Source organism: Canis aureus, chromosome 25 (assembly GCF_053574225.1).
Source record: "Canis aureus isolate CA01 chromosome 25, VMU_Caureus_v.1.0, whole genome shotgun sequence".
In the NCBI taxonomy this organism is placed as follows: domain Eukaryota; kingdom Metazoa; phylum Chordata; class Mammalia; order Carnivora; family Canidae; genus Canis; species Canis aureus.
In genome coordinates, this window is record NC_135635.1 from 24,342,886 (window position 1) to 24,362,334 (window position 19,449).

Sequence of the window (19,449 nt, forward strand, 5' to 3'; positions counted from 1 at the left end):
CTATAACATCCAACTTTTAATTGTGTCTTGTGATTTATTCATTTTTTTACTTATCTATTTTAGAGACAGAAAGAGAAAGAGAGAGAGCCAGAGATGGGGCAGAGGAAGAGGGAGAGACAATCTTAAGCAGACTCATCACTGAGTGTGGAGCTGACACGGGGCTCGATCTTATGACCAAGAGTTGATTGCTTAACTGACTGAGCCACCAAGGTGTCCCTGTGTCCTGTGATTTAGAGACACAATTTCTTTGAACCCATACATTAACTGAATAATATTCCTATAAGACATAGTTATTATTAATTAGGAAAACTGAAATCCAAAGGGTTAACTTTCCTATATGCATTTCAATTCTACTGATATCATACTAGATTTTAAGTTTAAACTCTTACCCTCCAAAAAAAGCCTTTCTAATAACTTCAAAATTATTTTTAGTTCTCAAATTCTGCCTTGCTAATCCATCATGCATACTTTCATTGAATTAATCTCATTACATGATTTTGTCAATGGAGTTCTCTACTTTCTGTTGTATTATTTCATTGCATGGATGTATCAAGATCATTAGATGTATAAAAATATGAAAAAATCAGGGAAGTCTAACTGAATGATTTACACCTTTAAAAATTGGTTTAAAAAGTTTCTTTGCCATCTGTGAATTAGGATTAAAAATAAATAATGTAAATTATACTTCCCTCATTTAGTAAATAATACTAGGCCATAAATTAAAAAACAGGTTTGGCTAAAAATAAAAATGATTGCTAAGAAAGCAAAGTTAAAGAATAAACAAATCCTTAAAAAAAAAAAAAAGAATTTTACACTTAAAAGTCATCATTGTAAAACTGATCTTAATGCATTAGTGTTGTAATATGGTGCTACTGTGCATGACCACTAAGCATCTTATTCCAGATAAATAAAGTTATCTTGCAAAAATAGGAATTCATTCCATAATTCAAGTTATTTTAAAATATCATTTTCCTAGATGAGCATCTTACCTCAAAATTAAATAACAGTTACTTCTGATCTGCTTCAATATTGTATTAGATATAAGGATAATATCAAATATAAACATGCTAGCTCTGATATAATTGACAACTTTTACTATGTCACTAGACTTTTTAATTCAGGTGACTTTTTTCTGTAGCAAGACTTTCTCAGTGATGGAAACAGCATGTTAATTCACTTTCTAATACAAGTTCCATCATCTGGTTAATAATTCCAGAATGCTTGCATATTGTTTAATCTGTGTCATAGAATATATTCTTACATAGAACTTGAACTGTAAATCACATTGTAACACAATCCTTCCTAGTAGTAGGACAGTTCAAAGATTGCTACTTATCCTCATAAAGCTGATAAAAATTATTTCTTCATATTATTATGTTCAAATTGTACATATACTAAAAAATTGTCATGTTAGAATTGTAAATGCATTCACCAACTTGCAATAAAAATACTTTTCTAGTATTATCTATTCTTTGGATTGGTTTTCCACATCATAAGCCAATTTCTGAATATGCTGAGACATTGTGCTGTGGGGGAGTGATAGTTGAGCTATCTTCTATACAGATCTGACCAACAATTTTAAGCAAACAGATTTAATGCAGACTTTCGCTAACGTCTTAAAAATTATCAATGATTTTTTTACTTGTAGTAACCTAAGTCCTTCTTTGCAAGAAGTAACATCTATTTTTTGGCTTTTTAAATCAATAGTCTTTCCTTTGAGGAATTCTTTAGGTTTGGGAGTTATTACTTTATGTCATTTAAAAAATGAATATACTTTTTACATTACAGTAGTTCCATTGTTGCAATAGCCAGTGTATCTCTGAATATAACACACCAGAGTTTCACACTTCAGCATCATATATGGCTACAAAATTGAACTGAACATATAAAGAATGATACTTCTAAGTAAAACTGTAATGAACTTTTTTTGGTCTTCTTGTGTTTGAAATCACTTTCATAATCAGTTGGGTTATCACCACTAATGCAACAAAGAATATTTTTTTTTATTTAAAAAATTTCCAGTGACGTTTCTTTGCCATCTGTGAATTAGGATGAAAAATAAATAATATAAATTATACTTCCCTCATTTAGTAAATAATACTAGGTCATAAATTTAAAAAAAAAAAACAGGCTTGGCTAAAAATGAAAATGATTGCTAAAAAAATGCAAAGTTCAAGAGTAAACAAATCCTTAAAAAAAAGAATCTTACACTTAAAAGTCATCATTGTAAAATTGAGCTTAATGCATTAGTGTTGTAATATGGTGCTACTGCGCATCACCACTAAGCATCTTATTCCAGAAGTGACTTGCCACCTGAATTCAACAATATACAATCTGATCAATGTACTGCACAACGAAACCAGCCCACTAATGCCAATGCAAAGACACATTTCTATGAAAGTTTCTATGCACTCTAAATTTCTCTATTTATCATGGACTGGTAGCAAATAGTTCCCAGACTAGTCCCGGGGACCCTGGTTAGGGCCTGTCCTTGGGCTGTGATTTTGGGCGTGAATAATTGAGGACATATAAACCGGTAATGCTATACTTCAGGTTTCTCTAAGTTTCATAAAATTATGTTTCATAAATTTATCTCCATGAAGTGAAGTGGAGGTGATGCTATTTTCTCAATGTAGTTTTATTTTCCAAATAGTCCCAGACATGTTTCCTACATAATCAGTCATTCATTTGGTGCTGATTTGGACTTTTATTTATTTTTTGCTTCTTTTAGTGTGTCATTTGAGAAACTGTATCAGGTGCTGCCAGCCAGATATTTTATTAAACCAAAAGGTTTGATATAGTCTTTTTATTCAGAGATAATATATCTTGCAAGTTTTAGAATGGATTTGATCTTTAGAACTAGCCAAAATCAAAGTCAAAGTAAGGCTAGACAGTGATGGGATTAATTTATTTTGGTGCTCATAATTAAACCCTAAAGGCAATTTCAACAGGGAAGTTTGAAAACTGAATTGAGTTATGACAATATCATTGCAAAGAGTGATCTTCCAAAAGTAGATATTGATTGTGTTAAATATCCACCAAGAATTTTCTGGATAGACTTTTTGGCTTAATTGAGACCTTCATGATCTAGGTACTGCCCCTTGTTGCTTCTGTTGCCCACACAATATTATTAGCTTCAGACATACCAAAGTGATTTTTTTTTTAAGATTTTGTTTATTCGTGGGACACACACACACACACATATACACAGAGGTAGAGATACAGGCAGAGGGAGAAGTAGGCTCCCTACAGGGAGCCCAATGCAGGACTCCACCTGGAACCACGGGATCATGACCTGAGCCAAAGGCAAATGCTCAATCACTGAGCCACCCACATGTCCACCAAAGTTTTTTGTAGTTCTCTAATTATGTCATTGATATTATGCTTCCTTGCATTTACATGTCCTGATTCTTCCCCAATCACCTAACACCTATTTCACCTTCAGTACTCATTTCTAGGATTATTTTACAGCTTATCCAAAAACACCCCCTAGTCTAAATTACCTACTTCTCCTCTATCTATGGTGTATAATACCCTTCACTATATAGTATAATCATTGACTTACTGTTATGATTATCATGGCTATAAGTCATGACCCCAAGCATTTTTCAGAATGCTGGATGTGATGTATTTTGGGGACATAAGATCAATTTGGTAAATTAGAAAATGAAATAGGTAAGATAGGATGAAATAGAATGGAGAGGAAGAATGTAGAACAGACAAAAAAATATCAGAATGCCTCACCTGTAGTTAGGGGAAGGACAGCTTTTTGAAACTTTTGATTAAATACAAGCAAACACTAGTTTACTATGTGACATGTACTTCTTTCTGGGAGTACCTGTCAAAAATGTTTGAAAGCCACCGTATTACATTTTAAGCGCTTGTCAATTTTGTCTTAGCAGTACCCAGCACCATTGCTGGCAGGTTATAAGCAACTAGATGTTTGTTGAATGACTAGGTAAGCATAAAACCTCCCAAGTTGATTATCTTTATAAAAAGATATTTAATTTTATAAATGCTAGTATTTTTTTAAAAGGAGTTATTGTTACATTGTAATGTTACATTGTAACAATGTAATTGTTACATTGTTATTGTTAATTGTAATTGTAACATTGTTACATTGTAATCTTTATAAAAAGATATTTAATTTTATAAATGCTAGTATTTTTTAAAAAGGAGTTATTGTTACATTGTAATTGTTACATTGTTACATTGTAATTGTTACATTAAATTGTAATTGTTACATTGTAATTGGTGTAATTATTCTGTTTACAATTAATGTTTGCAAGCTCATCTCCTGATGTGCTTTATTTTCTCCAGTATACCTCTCCAATATTTAGGAAAGTAATGCCTTGTTATGGATTTCTGGGTCAAGCAACCAGGCCACCACAGGAATGGTTAACTGAGAAAAGTAACACACTTTTCCATCTAAAGGTTCTTTTATAAAAATGAAAACAGATAATTTATTAACAGTTAAGGGTAGCATTAATGATTTTGCACCCTTCCCATATACACACACAAAGTACAATTCAATGCTGTTTTTGTTAACGTTTTGTTGCTCTATCACCTTAGGAATCATAACCTTAGTTCTAGCCTTACTTAGAAAGTTAACTTTAATCTATCTAAATTTCTTCCTTAAACATTTCTGTAGTGTATAGATGGTCCTGGATTCCTAGGTTTATGGAGCAGTGCAATGGAATGGAAAAAGCCCTGTATCATATTTAGAATATGTGGGCCTGCTCTTTCTCTAACTAGATTATTAACTTGATTATATCTGGTTCATCTCCCCACACTTTAGTTGCTTCAAATGAAATATCCTCTCAGGTTCCCACTCAAGTTCTGATGTTCTGTGAATTAGGTAAGAAGTCCTCTGAGATTCTTGCCTTCTCCAACTTTCAAAGATCCTGCTTTTGTTTTTGTTTTTAGTGAAAAACCTCTCCCCCTGGAGAGTTCCTGATAACATACTGTCATTTTGTTTTCCCAAAATATTCTTAAATATTCTTAAATATTCCTTTTTCCTTTCAATGTACAAAAACTATTAGCAGTGAATATCTTTATGTGTTTCTTATTTTCAATAATGTGGGTTTTTTTCTTCATCTGATAATCTTTTCTCTCTCTCTTTTTTTCTTTTTTTGAATAAAATTCTTTTTAAGCATCTGTTTTCCTATTAGGCATTTGGGTTATACCAATGGCTATCAATTGTGGTCACACCTAGAAATGACTGGGGAATTTTCTAAAATATTGGTGGCAGGCCTCATTCAAAACCAATCATTTAAGACTAGAGGTGAGATCTGGAGATGAATATATTTTAGGCTCTATAGGTGATTCTAATTTTATCCATGCTTGAAAGCATCATATTAACATACATTGGTCTCCCTAGACACTCACAGGACTACTTGTCAACTGCTTCCTACATATATATTATTTTTCTAATGACTTTAGCTAAAGGTACAGAGTTTAAGCCATAGGTTTAAGAGACATGTCTAAAGAGAAAACAGATTTAGAATATTTTAGCCTTGAAGTAATAACATAAAAAAAACTGATAAATATCTAAAGAAAAAAGTTATCAAAAATTTTCCTGGGATAAAAAGAAATAATATGTTTACTAGTTAAAATAACCAGGGATGAGGCAAAACCAATCAAAGGTAAAAATGGGTTGCCAAAAGCCTCATTATAGATAATAATCTTCTTTATGTCAGTGCTACGTGCTCCTTTCAATTTTCTAGGTGATTGTCCCTTAAAATGTTCAGGCAGCTCTTGATGATGGTGATCATTAACACCCTATCTCTTTCTGTGCCATATCTTAATATAAACCTGCACCATATTATTAAATGCAAAGCAAAATCTTTGGTGACGTTTGGAGAAAGTACAATGCATCAATCTTGGACATAATCTAAATCAAAGTGACACATTCAAAGTGGCTGTGAGAAACGACTTTCGTTAAGAGCATTGGTGATTGGGAATCTGGTGAGGAAGAGTGATGCCCAGATTCTCAGCTAAGATTGTCCCTTAAGGATTAGAAAGTTAGTCTATTTCCTACTTTTCATTAACCTAAGAAAGAGTTTAGGTATATAATTTTTCAGTGCTTTGCCATGAACTGCCTTTAGAATAACCATGCTTTTTTTTTAAAGATAATTTTAAAAACCTAATTTACATAAAAGTTTTCCTTTCAATTAAAGACCTAAAGGATCACTGGATAATTAGCCAAATGACATTTTCATATTGGAAAATCTAGATATTCTTTTGGAAAGTTTGGTTTGAGCATCATTTTTACTTTGAGAGAACACCATTGTGAAAAATACAGCACTGCTAAGTAAGCGTGACTCTAAATTCAGATCAATATGTGACGGTGATAGAAAATGCAGAGCATACCTAATCCAGCTAACTATGCCCCTGACAAATGCAGTGTGAGCACTGTGTCATTGGTGCCTTTCCCTTCTTTATTTGCATTATCCATCAGGACAGCCCATGAGGGAATGCCTGGGAACCGTGGAGCTCTCTGTAATAAGCCACAACACTAATGAGGCATAACAAATTTAGCAAGTATCATGTATAATCTTGATCTTTCATTGACACTATTACCCACATAGATTACAGGGTGCGATTTGTTATCTGCCTAATGCAGATGAACTGGGAGGGTGTAGCCGAGTTACTCCTTCCATAGTTAAATAATTTTTAACGAATTGTCATCCCCCAAGACAAAAACTCAATGGCCTGGCCTCTATTTTTGCTGCTGCTGCCTCTCAGCAGGCTTGGCTGGCTGTTTTTGCAGAAGGTCAGCCAGATTTTGTCTTTCTCACAGTTTCAGTTTCCTCCTGGGAGAGAGGGTCTAATGTATTTCTGTAACACACCAACTGAACCCAAGATAAACAAGTGCCCAGAGAAACATGGCCCTAGTATATACCTCTCTTTAGTTCAACGATTTAGAAATCAGATGTCTGCAGTGATCCTTGTCTGTAGGAATTGTTGAGCCTCAGCCAAGAGAAGGAGGTTGTGGTGAGGCCATGTATCAATGATGATACTTTTGAGTTGGAACTAATAATAATAACTTACAAGGAATCCTTGTATATTACCATTTCACAGATCCTTTTAAAAAGTTAAATTTGCTATCCTTCAAATGACCTCCTGAGAGGAACCAAAATGCTAGTTCCATTTTATAGATAAGTGCATTTTCTACGCAGAGATGTTGGTATAGTAATAGAAGGGAAATTGTGTATATTCTGATATTTAGCTCTGAATTTTTCTGAAAAAAGGAAAACAATCATAAGTATATGTTCATGTGAAATACATTCACACTTTCGAGGATCACAACAATGTGCAAGATCCCTTATTTCTCTTATTATTTCTCTTCTAATTAAAATTTCCAGAATGAATTTTACATTTTTCTCTACTAAATTATACTTTGCACGCACACATGCGCACACACACACACACATACAATCTGCACTGGCTAAAGTGTTTCTTATAGGGATCCCTGGGTGGCGCAGCGGTTTGGCGCCTGCCTTTGGCCCAGGGCGCGATCCTGGAGACCCGGGATCGAATCCCACGTCGGGCTCCCGGTGCATGGAGCCTGCTTCTCCCTCTGCCTGTGTCTCTGTGCCTCTCTCTCTCTCTCTGTGACTATCATAAATAAATAAATAAAAAAAAATTTAAAAAAAAAATAAAGTGTTTCTTATAAATTTAGACCCAGGAATAACAAAATTGTAACTCATATTTTCAATCCTTCCAAATCCTAAATTTTTAAAATCAAAAAAGGACAACAGATATTTCAGTTAGTCATAAATTAGTTGTATTTGATAACATCAAATTAAACAAACTGAAAGGGGTTAGACTAGGAATAGTACCAAAGGGAAGAAATGGAGAGTAGTAGTCACATTAGTTATAATTAGTCATTTATGAAGCTTCTACTAACAGACTGTAGCCATATACCTAGAAAAAAAATGTATGATTTAGAACCTGTGCTACCTTTCATCTATCAAGAACCCATTTGGGTGGTCCAGTGAAAATTCTTATTTGGGAGTTCTGGATGTTTAGGATGGGGAGGGAGGGAGAGAAGACTGAGCAGAAGTTTTATAATATGTTTATTTCCCAGTTTTATCTGGTATGAGTTCCAGGTTCATATGCTAAAATGTCATTTTCATCATGTTGTTGGGAGTATATAACTTCAATGTATTTTTTTCTGTTAGAACATCCTTGATATTACTTTAACATTTATGTCTACTTTATAGACTCTTTCTATGTTTATTTCTTTTTAATATTATAAGAATTTGTATGAAGCAGCATTTGGATTACAAGTTTTATGCTCTCCTAGCTTAATGATAGTGAGAAATACCAAAGTATGTTGAAAACTAGCATTTATTAATATTCTTTAGTCTATGTTCAAGATTAATTACTATATTATAGTGTTATTAATTTTCCATGATTCTCTAATGCAAACTTTAAGTGATTTTATTGATTATTTAAGATAAGGTATTTATCAGGTTCAGCCTTATACGTTACCTAAGGTTCACTGAACTGTGATATTGAGAGCAGCCCTCAGATTCCAGGGTTAGACAGTGAGGATGAACTGATTTTTAAGGTCAAAATTATTCTTTTTTTTTTTAAGATTTATTTATTTATTCATGATAGACACACAGAGAGAGAGAGGCAGAGACATAGGCAGAGACATAGGCAGAGGGAGAAGCATGTTCCATGCCAGGAGCCAGCTCAATCCCGGGACTCCAGGATCGCACCCTGGGCCAAAGGCAGGCACCAAACCGCTGAGCCACCCAGGGATCCCAGGTCAAAATTTTTCGTAAATGATATCAGGTTTATTTTTATTACAAAAGCATAAAGAAAGAAACCTTAACAACTGTCTTTAGTGTTTTCAAATAAGCTGGTTGAATGGAGTTCCTTTTGCAGAAAGACTCCAGTGGTGTCTGCCATTGCCTCCCAAGGAGCAGCGTCACACCTGCAAGACTTGCTATCCTTCAGCCAACATAGTGGCAAGTCATTGTTGGAGCCTACTACATGCAAAAGGTCTGGAAGAGGGTCTAGTAAATCCAAAGAGAATGATAAATTGTGTTAGCATCTAGTGACAGAGGTCAACATGGGTAGTTAATTTTAAAATAACTTTGAGAAAACAGGGTCACCTGGGTGATACAGTGGTTAATCAGCTAACTCTTGGTTTCGGCTCAGGATGAGATCTCAGGGTCATCAGATGAGCCCCTCATCGGGCTCTGAGCTTAGCCGGGAATCTGCTGAAGATTCTCTCCCCCTCCACCCCTCCCACCCCTGTGTTCTCTTTCTCTCTCAAAAAATTAAAAAACAAAAAAAGTAACTTTGAGAAAATGAAGTAAGCCTCAGCCAAAAAAAAATTTTTTTTAACTCTCTTTTTCTTTGTCTAGGATATTATTCTTTGTGACTATGGTAGTTTGTTAAGAAGCATGATGTGCATGTTACATGTGTATTCCTAGGGAGAAAGTGGACTAAATTAATAAAATAAACAAACATAAGGAGAAATTTGGCAAGTTTCTAACATTTAACTTAATTCTGACCTATATTTAAGGCTTATCATCTAATTCCTATTTGCTTTTATATGTCTATTAGGTGATGTTCCATTGAATATTTTATCACTGAAACATATTGTATAGAATAATTTTCCTGTTAGCTATGAATGGACAAATTGGGAGATCTAATTCTTTGCTAAGGTATTAACAAAACATTATTGCATTTTGACTGAGAAATATGTTTACTCCACCAATTTAACTCAGACAAGCTTTTAGTTTCAAGATTTCTATATTTAAGTATACTTCTTTGGGTTTTTAAAAACCAATTTAATAGAAACTCAGCTAAAATAGTTCGAATGAGCATGAATTCTTTTAAAATTTTACATTGCAATTGTTTATTAGAATCCTATTAAGTCTTAATTAGAATCAATAGCCTTTCATATTTTTATGAATGAATGTTACCTTGTATGGGACAAAAGGGCATATAATTTAAAATATAGCAGCCTATTACAATTGAATATATTAATGCTTTTGAATGGAAGTACTATTTCTAAAAAATGGATTGCTTTTTGAAAACAAATTATCTTAAAGGTGGATAGCTAATGTATTCTTCTTTGAAATAGACATTAACAGAAGTAATAATGAAAATACTGTTGAGAAACAGCAATTCTCAAATGTGTGTTTAGTTGAAATCTTTTTTGTGATCCAAGTAGGATTTTCTGAAGAATTATCTGAAAAACGACTAAAGACTTCACTTAAAAATAGATTTGGATTTTGCTGAAATTCAGAATTTAAAAAACAAAACAAAACAACAGTTTGAACACATTGGAACCAGTGTCAGTTTATATTCTAAAAATGCATCATAATTTATTTCAGCTCAATTTCACAAGCAACCATTGAATATGTACTACTGTATGTTAGTTCAAAAGAGAGCTCACTTTAGAACTTTACAAAATGTTTTAAATTCCTTTGTATTAATCGGGGAAGACACTGTTTATTCACATCTGGGAAACCAAGAACAACAGTGATATTGTAGTGTCAATATATTCAATAGATGTATAATTCCCAATTTACTCATTTTAAATTCACTTAACTAACTTTATTTTAATGCAGCACAATTGTCATATACTTATACAATATTGTCCCTGTTTTCTGCCCTGTGTTTTTGACTTGGCATTAAAAATTCTGTGGCTGTTGGATGGCAGGATAATCTAAGAGCTTCCTTGGTTCTATGGGCCTAGGCAGACAGGGTAATACATGAGAGCTGTGTCTATGTCTGAGTGTTCTACACTGTACTGTTCTCTACAGGCATGTAGTGTGCTGTATAATTTCAAGATTAATGAGGCTAGGTTAAAGGGGTCTCTAGCACTTTTCCAGATGACCCAAGTGCAGGTGTACCAGAGTTCTATGAATATAAGTTTGGACTTGGAAGGGCAATTTCAGGTTCCAGAGGTCTGATATAATTTTTATTTATGCAGACTTATCATGTCCATGGTGAGTCTTAAGGGAAATCCAATGTTACACCTCCATCTGCCATTAGAGACTAGTGTACTCTGTGTATCATAATGATGCTAAGTTCTTGTGTCCTTTAAAGATGGAAATCATGTTGGGTTCACCCCATGGTGTGTGTATATCTGACTTTTTTGTCAGTCTGAAGTTATTGCTATTGAAATTTATCAATACAGTAGTTGTACAATGACTCTTAATTATATCTTTCACTTTCCATAGGCCTCAGATTGGCCTCTACACCTTTATAAAATAAGATTATTAGAACTAATAACATCTAGGTTGCTTTTCATCCCTAATCTGTGTTCTCTAAATGGAAAATCCACATTTGTGGAAGAATAAGTTTTTTTTTTTTTTTCTGTATCCTAACTCAAATTTCATGATGTGTCTGTCTTGAGATGAAAGTTCTAGGATGCCATTAATTTCCAGAAAAATATAAGTATTTCATTTTGTCCCTGAATGTCATGTTATAATCTGAAGAATGCAAATATCAAATTTTACTCTTTGGGCAAACCCATGGACTAACTTCAATTTCTCCTAGTTCATGTTATTGAAGATATATTCATCCTGAAGAGAGTGTCAAGGTAACCTTTCAAACTAGGAATACTCATCTTACAAAATAGCACTGTTTTTAGCATAGTAGGACATTCTGGCTCGCCATCCACAAAACACAGTAAGTGTTTTTTCTCTACTCATTAGACAGAGAAGTTGTCCTAAGAAAGAACTAGAATTATATAATTGTGGACAAAGCTAAATGAGAAGAACACACAAAATCAGTGTGGGTCCAGGAAGAAAAGCAGAAATCATGCTGCTTAAACTGAAGGTATTTAATAAAGGAAATTGGTTACATGAATGTTGTAAGGTAGGAAGAAATAAATAAATAAATAAATAAATAAATAATAAATAAATGAATAAATAAATGGAAAATGAAGTAACCTATAAATTAGTACCTGCTTCTGGGCTAGAGAACACCAGGGAAGAGATGATGTTACTAGAACCTGGAGCATGGAAGAAAGGCCTGTGCTTCAGGCACTGGGACCCTGCAGAGGAGCCTACTGGAAGTAGATCTGGGCCAATGGAAGGGGAAGCCTGGAGTGCTAGAATGGCAGAAGGGATCTAGACATTTCTAGAGACCACCAGAAGAAGGGAGAAACAAGAGAGGCAGAAGATAGAAGACCAATGATTCCTTTCTACCTCATAGTTTTTTATTTCCTACCCAAAGCTTCTATCAGCAAAACCTGGCAGAAAATGAAATAACTAACAAAGGATGCTTGAAATATAGTTTTTAGCTTCAATTACCAAGCAAAATGTAGAAGAGTGAGCACAAGACCGTGGGCAAATAGGTAAAAATGGCCACATTTCACAACTGCTGGTTATACTTTATCCTTTCTCTTCCTTTTTTGGTAGAGCTGGTTGTTGAGGAAAGCCCTGTCTATAGTGCATAGTTTTTCCATTGTATAAAGTCATTGTTGTATTAGATTTTCAATGGAAAGATAAAACCTGTCAGTCTAGATAAAACTATCAGGTCATTAAGAGTAATTGTACTTATGAAAATATATTCATGGAAAGGAAATAGCTGTGTGCCTCAGTGTAAGAACCTCTCTGAGATCTCATTCACTTCTCTGCAGTTCTTCCTGGAGCTGGCCTGGCTGGCCAGGCTGTCATTCTTTTCCTGGCTGTAATCATGAGTGGGCACACAATTCTTACCAACCCATTAAACTCACTTTGGTATTCCTGCTCCATGGTGACTCTGACTCAGCCTGACTGTCTAGATTCCTGGCTTTGGTTCACTTGACCTTGAGAACCCACTTGCTCATTCCTGCCTTGAGTGACTCCTTGGCTACAGGACCCTCAACTTGCTCTGACTCACCTCTAGCTGCAAAGCCCTCAGCACGCAGCCAGGTTTCCAGACCTTGGTTTCTGACAGGTCTAGGATGCTTAACCAGAAGCCTCTCTGGTTCTGCCTTAAACTCCTGCTTGACTCCATCAGATTCCTCTAAAGATATTTTTATTCTAGTATTCAAGTTTGAAAGAACAGGCCAAATATATTGATACAACTGGCATTAGTGGCTAGCTGGCTGTATAGGGACGAGAGACCTGACAGGATGGCTTTGCTTGGTAACTTTGCTGAGGTCGAGGGGCAGCCAAGGAATGTGTGTCACTTACCACAAGAAATCACACTTTTATTATCATTTGTATCTATGGCTTTATCTCCTTTCTCATTTTTAGTTGTTTTTTTTTCTTCTTCTATTTTTTCCTTTAATTAACTACTTGTTTATCTCTCTTATTGGTCTTTCCAAATAACCTGCTTTGGTTTTTATTTATCCTGTTTTTCCTATTTCATTAATTCTAATATTGATTAATTTTATTTTCCTATTTCTCTTAGTTATTTAACAGCTAAAAACACAGACTTTGTAGCCAGATTGTCCAGGCCATAACCCTGGCTCCACTGAATACTAGACACGTGACCTTGGATGAGTTATTTGGTCCTTCATAACTGTGTTCTCTCACCTATAAAATGAGAACAATGAAAAACTTACCTCATTCACTTGATGTTCACCCTTATCCCTACTTCAAAATTAAGGTAATTACTAGGCACACCACCAGAATTTGTTGTTTAAAATCATCATAAAGGGCAGCCCAGGTGGCTCAGTGGTTTAACACCACCTTCAGCCCAGGGCCTAATCCTGGAGACCCGGGATTGAGTCCCACGTCGGGCTCCCCACATGGAGCCTGCTTCTCCCTCTGCCTGTGTCTCTGCCTCTCTCTCTCTCTCTCTGTGTGTGTCTCTCATGAATAAATAAATAAGATCTTTAAAAAAATAAAAATAAAAAATAAAATCATCATAAAAAGTATGTATATTACTTTATCACAAATTCATTTTATATATATGTTCATAACCATAATTTAATTATTGCTTATAAAGCTTTGTAATTTATGCATTTGCAACATTTATTTTGAGACAGGCTTCACCAGTGTGCCACCAGAGCATTCAATGACACAAAGGTTATGAAGCCCTGCCTTCCAGAATGGTAGAGAAGCAAACTGGGAGGAACTTAGGTCCTTGAACTAGTCCATAGCACACCCTTAAGCTATCTCTTTCCTCTGCACTGTTACATGAGAGAAATAAATTTCTATCTCTTTGGGCTACTGCATAATGGAACATAGTATCAAAACATATAGTCTGAGTCTAAAAGTTTACATGCACAAGAATAACTTTTTCACTCTGACAATGAATACAGTTGGTGCTGATGTATTATTCTTAAATTGCATTCCTTCCTCTTGCTCCCAGTAATTTCGTGGATGTTCTTCTACCACCTTCTCATATCCAATATTTCCAATGAGAAGAACAATCCTGGCCCTACTTTCTTTTCCTGTGTAAGTAATTATTTTGTCCAGAAGCTTGTAACAATTTTCTTTTAGTATTTGGATTCTAAGAATTTTACAGCTGCATATGTTTTCTCATCAATCCCTCCTGCAATACAAAGAGCCTTTTCTGCAAATATGTATTTCACCTTCTTTAGATAATTTTACTTTACTATTTTTATTAACTCCTAATTCTGCTTTTTTCTTTTCCAGAGATTTAATCATTTTCATGTTTCCTGAATCTATCGACTATTTGCCTTTGTTTGTTTGTTTGTTTGTTTTAGTCTAATGATTTTTAACTCTTTCTATATTTTCTCTATATTTGAGATATATCTTGCACCTATTTGAGTCTCAGAATTGACCATTCTCTAATTTACAGCTCGCTTAAGCTTAAATATCGTTTTTTTTTCCTTTTGGTAACTCTTTGTTTTGTTTTGTTTTTTCTGTACTTAATTTGTTGAAGTATATAGCAGAAAAGATAAAAAACACACATGATAGGTGAGAGATTTCAGTAGAGAGATAGAAACTGTTAGAAAAGAGGCAATTAGAAATGCTAGGAATGAAAACACAATGTTAGAAATAAAAAATTCCCTCTATTGGTAAATCACAGACTAGACACAAACAGAAAAGAATCAGTGAACCCGAAGTAAGTTTATTTATTTTTTTTAATTTTTATTTATTTATGATAGTCACAGAGAGAGAGAGAGAGGCAGAGACACAGGCAAAGGGAGAAGCAGGCTCCATGCCCCGGGAGCCCGACGTGGGATTCGATCCCGGGTCTCCAGGATCGCGCCCTGGGCTGAAGGCAGGCGCTAAACCAGGGATCCCCCAAAGTAAGTTTAATAAAAATTACTAACCTGAAATACAATGAGGAAAAAAAGTAAAAAAGAAAAAAAAAAAAAAAAGACCAGAGTATCCATGATCTGTGGAAAATATCATGCATCTAACTGAAGTACCAGATACAGAAGAGAGCATGAATGCAGTAGAAAAAATATATCAAGAGATAATTGTTCAAATTTCCAAAATTAATAAAAGACAATAAATCATACATTCAAGAATCTCAGAGAATCAAAAGAAGGAAAAATACAAGGAAAACACACATCAAATTGTTAAAATTTAAAGATAAAGAAAATCTTGAAGGCAACAAAAAGGAACAAAAATGTTACAGGGAAATAAGCATAAAATTGCAAACGAATTGTCTTCAAAGACAATAAAGTCAGAAAACAATGGAAAAAGTGTTTCAAATGGTTGGCACATACACACAGTACAAACAAAACCAAAAAATAACATTTCACCTAGAATTCTATCTTTTTAAAATACCCTTTAATAATGAAGAAATAATTACATTTTTGACAGGTAAACGCTGACAGAATTTATCTCCAGCAAACCTATGCTATAATAAATGAATAAAAAAGCTTTCTATCTGGAAAGAATATAATATCAGATAGAAGCATGGTTTTAAAGAAAGGAATGCAGAAACCTAGAAAGAATTGATAAGCCAGAAAATATGAAATATCTTTAAAAAAATTATCCCTGCCTTTATATACACACATAATGAAATGTCCTTTTAAAACTATTGGTTGAAAAAATAAATAAATAAAATAAATAAAACTATTGATTGTTTAAGGTAAAAATAATATGTGAATGAATTTCATAGTAAACACAATCAAAATATGTGACAATAAGAATGTGAAGAATGGAGTATGGAAGTATAGTAGCTATATATATACATTATTGTAAAGTTCTCATTTTTTTGACACAATAAAGTAATTTTTGAATGTAGAATATGATAAATTAAAGATACATATCATAATATTAAAAATGATCAGGTATTACAATATAGAAGTTGACAACTAAAAAAAAAAAAAATACCCAGAGGCATAACTAAAAAATCCTTCAGAAGAGACAACATGAATGCTAAAGATTATATTTATTCATTCCTAATATAAAAGCACATATAAAGAGGAAAAGAGGAACAAAGAACAGAAAGAATAAGTAACAATAAATGTTAAAATAAAAGACTTAAATAAAAATATAGTAATAATTACAGCAAATGTAAATGAACTAAAACATTAGGTTTATAGACGCTTGAGCAAAAAATATGTGAAATGACTAATAAGGACATGAAAAAGCACTCAATATCATTACTCATCAGGAAAATGCAAATTAAATACACCATGAAATATTCCCTATCCATCTACCAGAATGGCAAATTATTGAGTCAAAAAGAGTTGAAACTTCAAATTTTGGAGAGGTTGTAGAACATCTAGACCTCTCATACATTGATGGTATAAATGTGAAATGAACCAACACTTTGGAAAACTGTCAGTTTCTAATAAAGTTAAACATTCATCTACTCTATGATCCAGCTATTTCACACCTAGGTATTGATTCAAGCAGACTAAAACATTTGTCCACAAGAAGTTTTGTACAAAAAAGTTCATATTATCTCTAATCATAGTCCAAAACCTTAGAGAAACAATCTTGATTTACATCAGTGGAAAAATGGATAAATGAATTGTTTTGTCCATATACTGGGATACTACTAGTAATAAAAAGAAATGATCTGCTGGAACATGTAACAACCTGGAGAAAATTCAGAAATATTATGCTCAGTGATAGAAAGCAAACATAAAAACGTATCCTGCATTATTGTATTTATATGAAATTGTAAAAGAGACAAACCAATCTGTGATGCTACAAATCACACAGAAGTTGACTTTGGGGGGCAGAGGCAAGAATTAATGCAAAGGGACACAAGAGAGCCATCTTAGGTGACAGAAATGTTCTGCAAATTGATATACATTCATGAAAATTAATCTGAGTGTTAATCTGAGATCTGAGTATTTCTAAGTCTTGTTGGACAAACACCAAAAAAAAAAAAAAAAAATAGAACAGATCCCTGGTTTTAATAAACAAACCAATAAAAAGAAGTAACTACTGGACATTAAGGACTAAAATAACTGGTATGGTGGGTAATATTTATTTTGATATAATAGATACTTGGGAATATAAAACTTGAGCTGAATCCTGAAGAATGGAAAGACATAAAAATGGACTGTGTTAGACAAAGAACATTCTAGGCAGATGCCCTAAAGTGCTTGAGGCATTTAAAAAACTGGAAAGACATCACTGTATCAGCAACATAGTGAGTTAAAGAGAGAGTGGTATGAGATTATGGAGACCTACGAAAGTATCAGATCAATAGGTCCTTTTTGGCCATGATAAGAGTATGGATTTCTTTTTTTTGTTTTTTTTGTTTTTTAAGATTTTATTTATTTATTCATGAGACACAGAGAGAGAGAAAGAGAGAGAGAGAGAGAGAGGCAGAGACACAGGCAGAGGGAGAAGCAGGTTCCATGCAGGGAGCCTGAAGTGGGACTCGATCCAGGGTCTCCAGGATCAGGCCCTGGGCTGAAGGCGGCACTAAACCGCTGAGCCACCCAGGCTGCCCAAGAGTATGGATTTCAATCAACATAGCCAACACTTCTACTTCAGATGAAATGATAGGAATAAAATGTATTTTTTCACTTTAAACAACTAGGTAACCAAGCAACATATATGGAACAATAGTTTTCAGACATTGGATAATAGGCATTACAGGCCTATGCTTCCTGAAAAAGTGAGAGAAAAAGTTAGTCCTATGATTTTCCCAAGTTATTGCCTAGAAGCAGTTTCCAGTGCAAGAACCAGAAACTAAAATAGATCCTATCAGTTTTACCAAGTAAAATAAATGGAAATTAGAGTTTGGAAGATAAAAAAAAAAAGGTGGAGTGTGTGTGTTTGTGTGTGTGTGTGTGTGTGTGTGCACGCAAAGAATACAAAAGAGACTATACTAAGAGAAATCACCATAGATTAGAAACGAGAGATTCCCTGAGATCTCTGGTTGTATTCTAATATCTACATGGTGATGGGAAACTGTCTAGGCCAAAGGAAAAGCCACCAGAAAGTGATAAACCAAACAATTGCCAGAACTCATGCAGAGTGGGGAAAAAAACCCCAAGCAACTCAATACACAGAGCACAGTGTGGAGTTTCTGAAGGATAGCATCTTAGTTAAAAAATTTAAATTAGCCCAAGATTAAAATTATTCTGGAATCACTTTAACAAAGCCTAAAACAAGCTTCAAAGATATCAAACTCATTCAAAGTTAAATGAAGGCTATAAAAAGTTTAAATCTATGTAAAGGACAACATTAAAATCCAACACCTGATAAATAATATGCAATGTCTAACATTCAATGAAAAATTACTGGACAAGCAGAAAGACCAGGAAAATACTCAATTGAAAAGAAGTAAGAGGTGCCTGGGTGGCTCAGTCAGTTAAGTGTCTGCTTTCAGCTCAGGTCATAATCCCAGGGTCCTGGGATTGAGCTTGACATCGGACTCCCCGCTGAGTAGCCCCTCCCTCCCACTTTTGCTCTCTCTCTTTATCTTTCTGTCAAATAAATAAATAAAACCTTTTTTAAAAAATAAGAGAAAAAGGGATCCCTGGGTGGTGCAGCGGTTTGGCGCCTGCCTTTGGCCCAGGGCGTGATCCTGGAGACCGGGGATCGAATCCCACATCGGGCTCCCGGTGCATGGAGCCTGCTTCTCCCTCTGCCTGTGTCTCTGCCTCTCTCTCTCTCTGTGTGACTATCATAAATAAATAAAAAATTTAAAAAAAGAAAAAATAAGAGAAAAGAAATCAGTAAAAAAGGAAAAGGGGGAACACAGAACAGAAGGCATAAAGAGAAAATAAAGAGCAAGATGATAGATTTAAACCCAAAATATTGAAAATTAAATCAAATATTAATAATATAAATTACTGAAATGGCATAGATGTTCAGTCTGGATTTAGGAAAAAAAAAAACCCCACAAGATCCAACTCCATGCTTTCTAGAGGAAGGCAGTTGTAAATATCAAATCAAATCATAGATAAGTAAGAAGTAAAATAATGGAGAAAGATGGACCATTCTAACACTAATCAAAGAAAGCTAGAATAGCTATATTAACAAACAAAGTAGACTTTAGGACTAAGATTATTTCTGGAAATAAAGCAGAACATTCAATAATAACAGACTTTCATTGAGAGAGCAAAACAACCCTAAA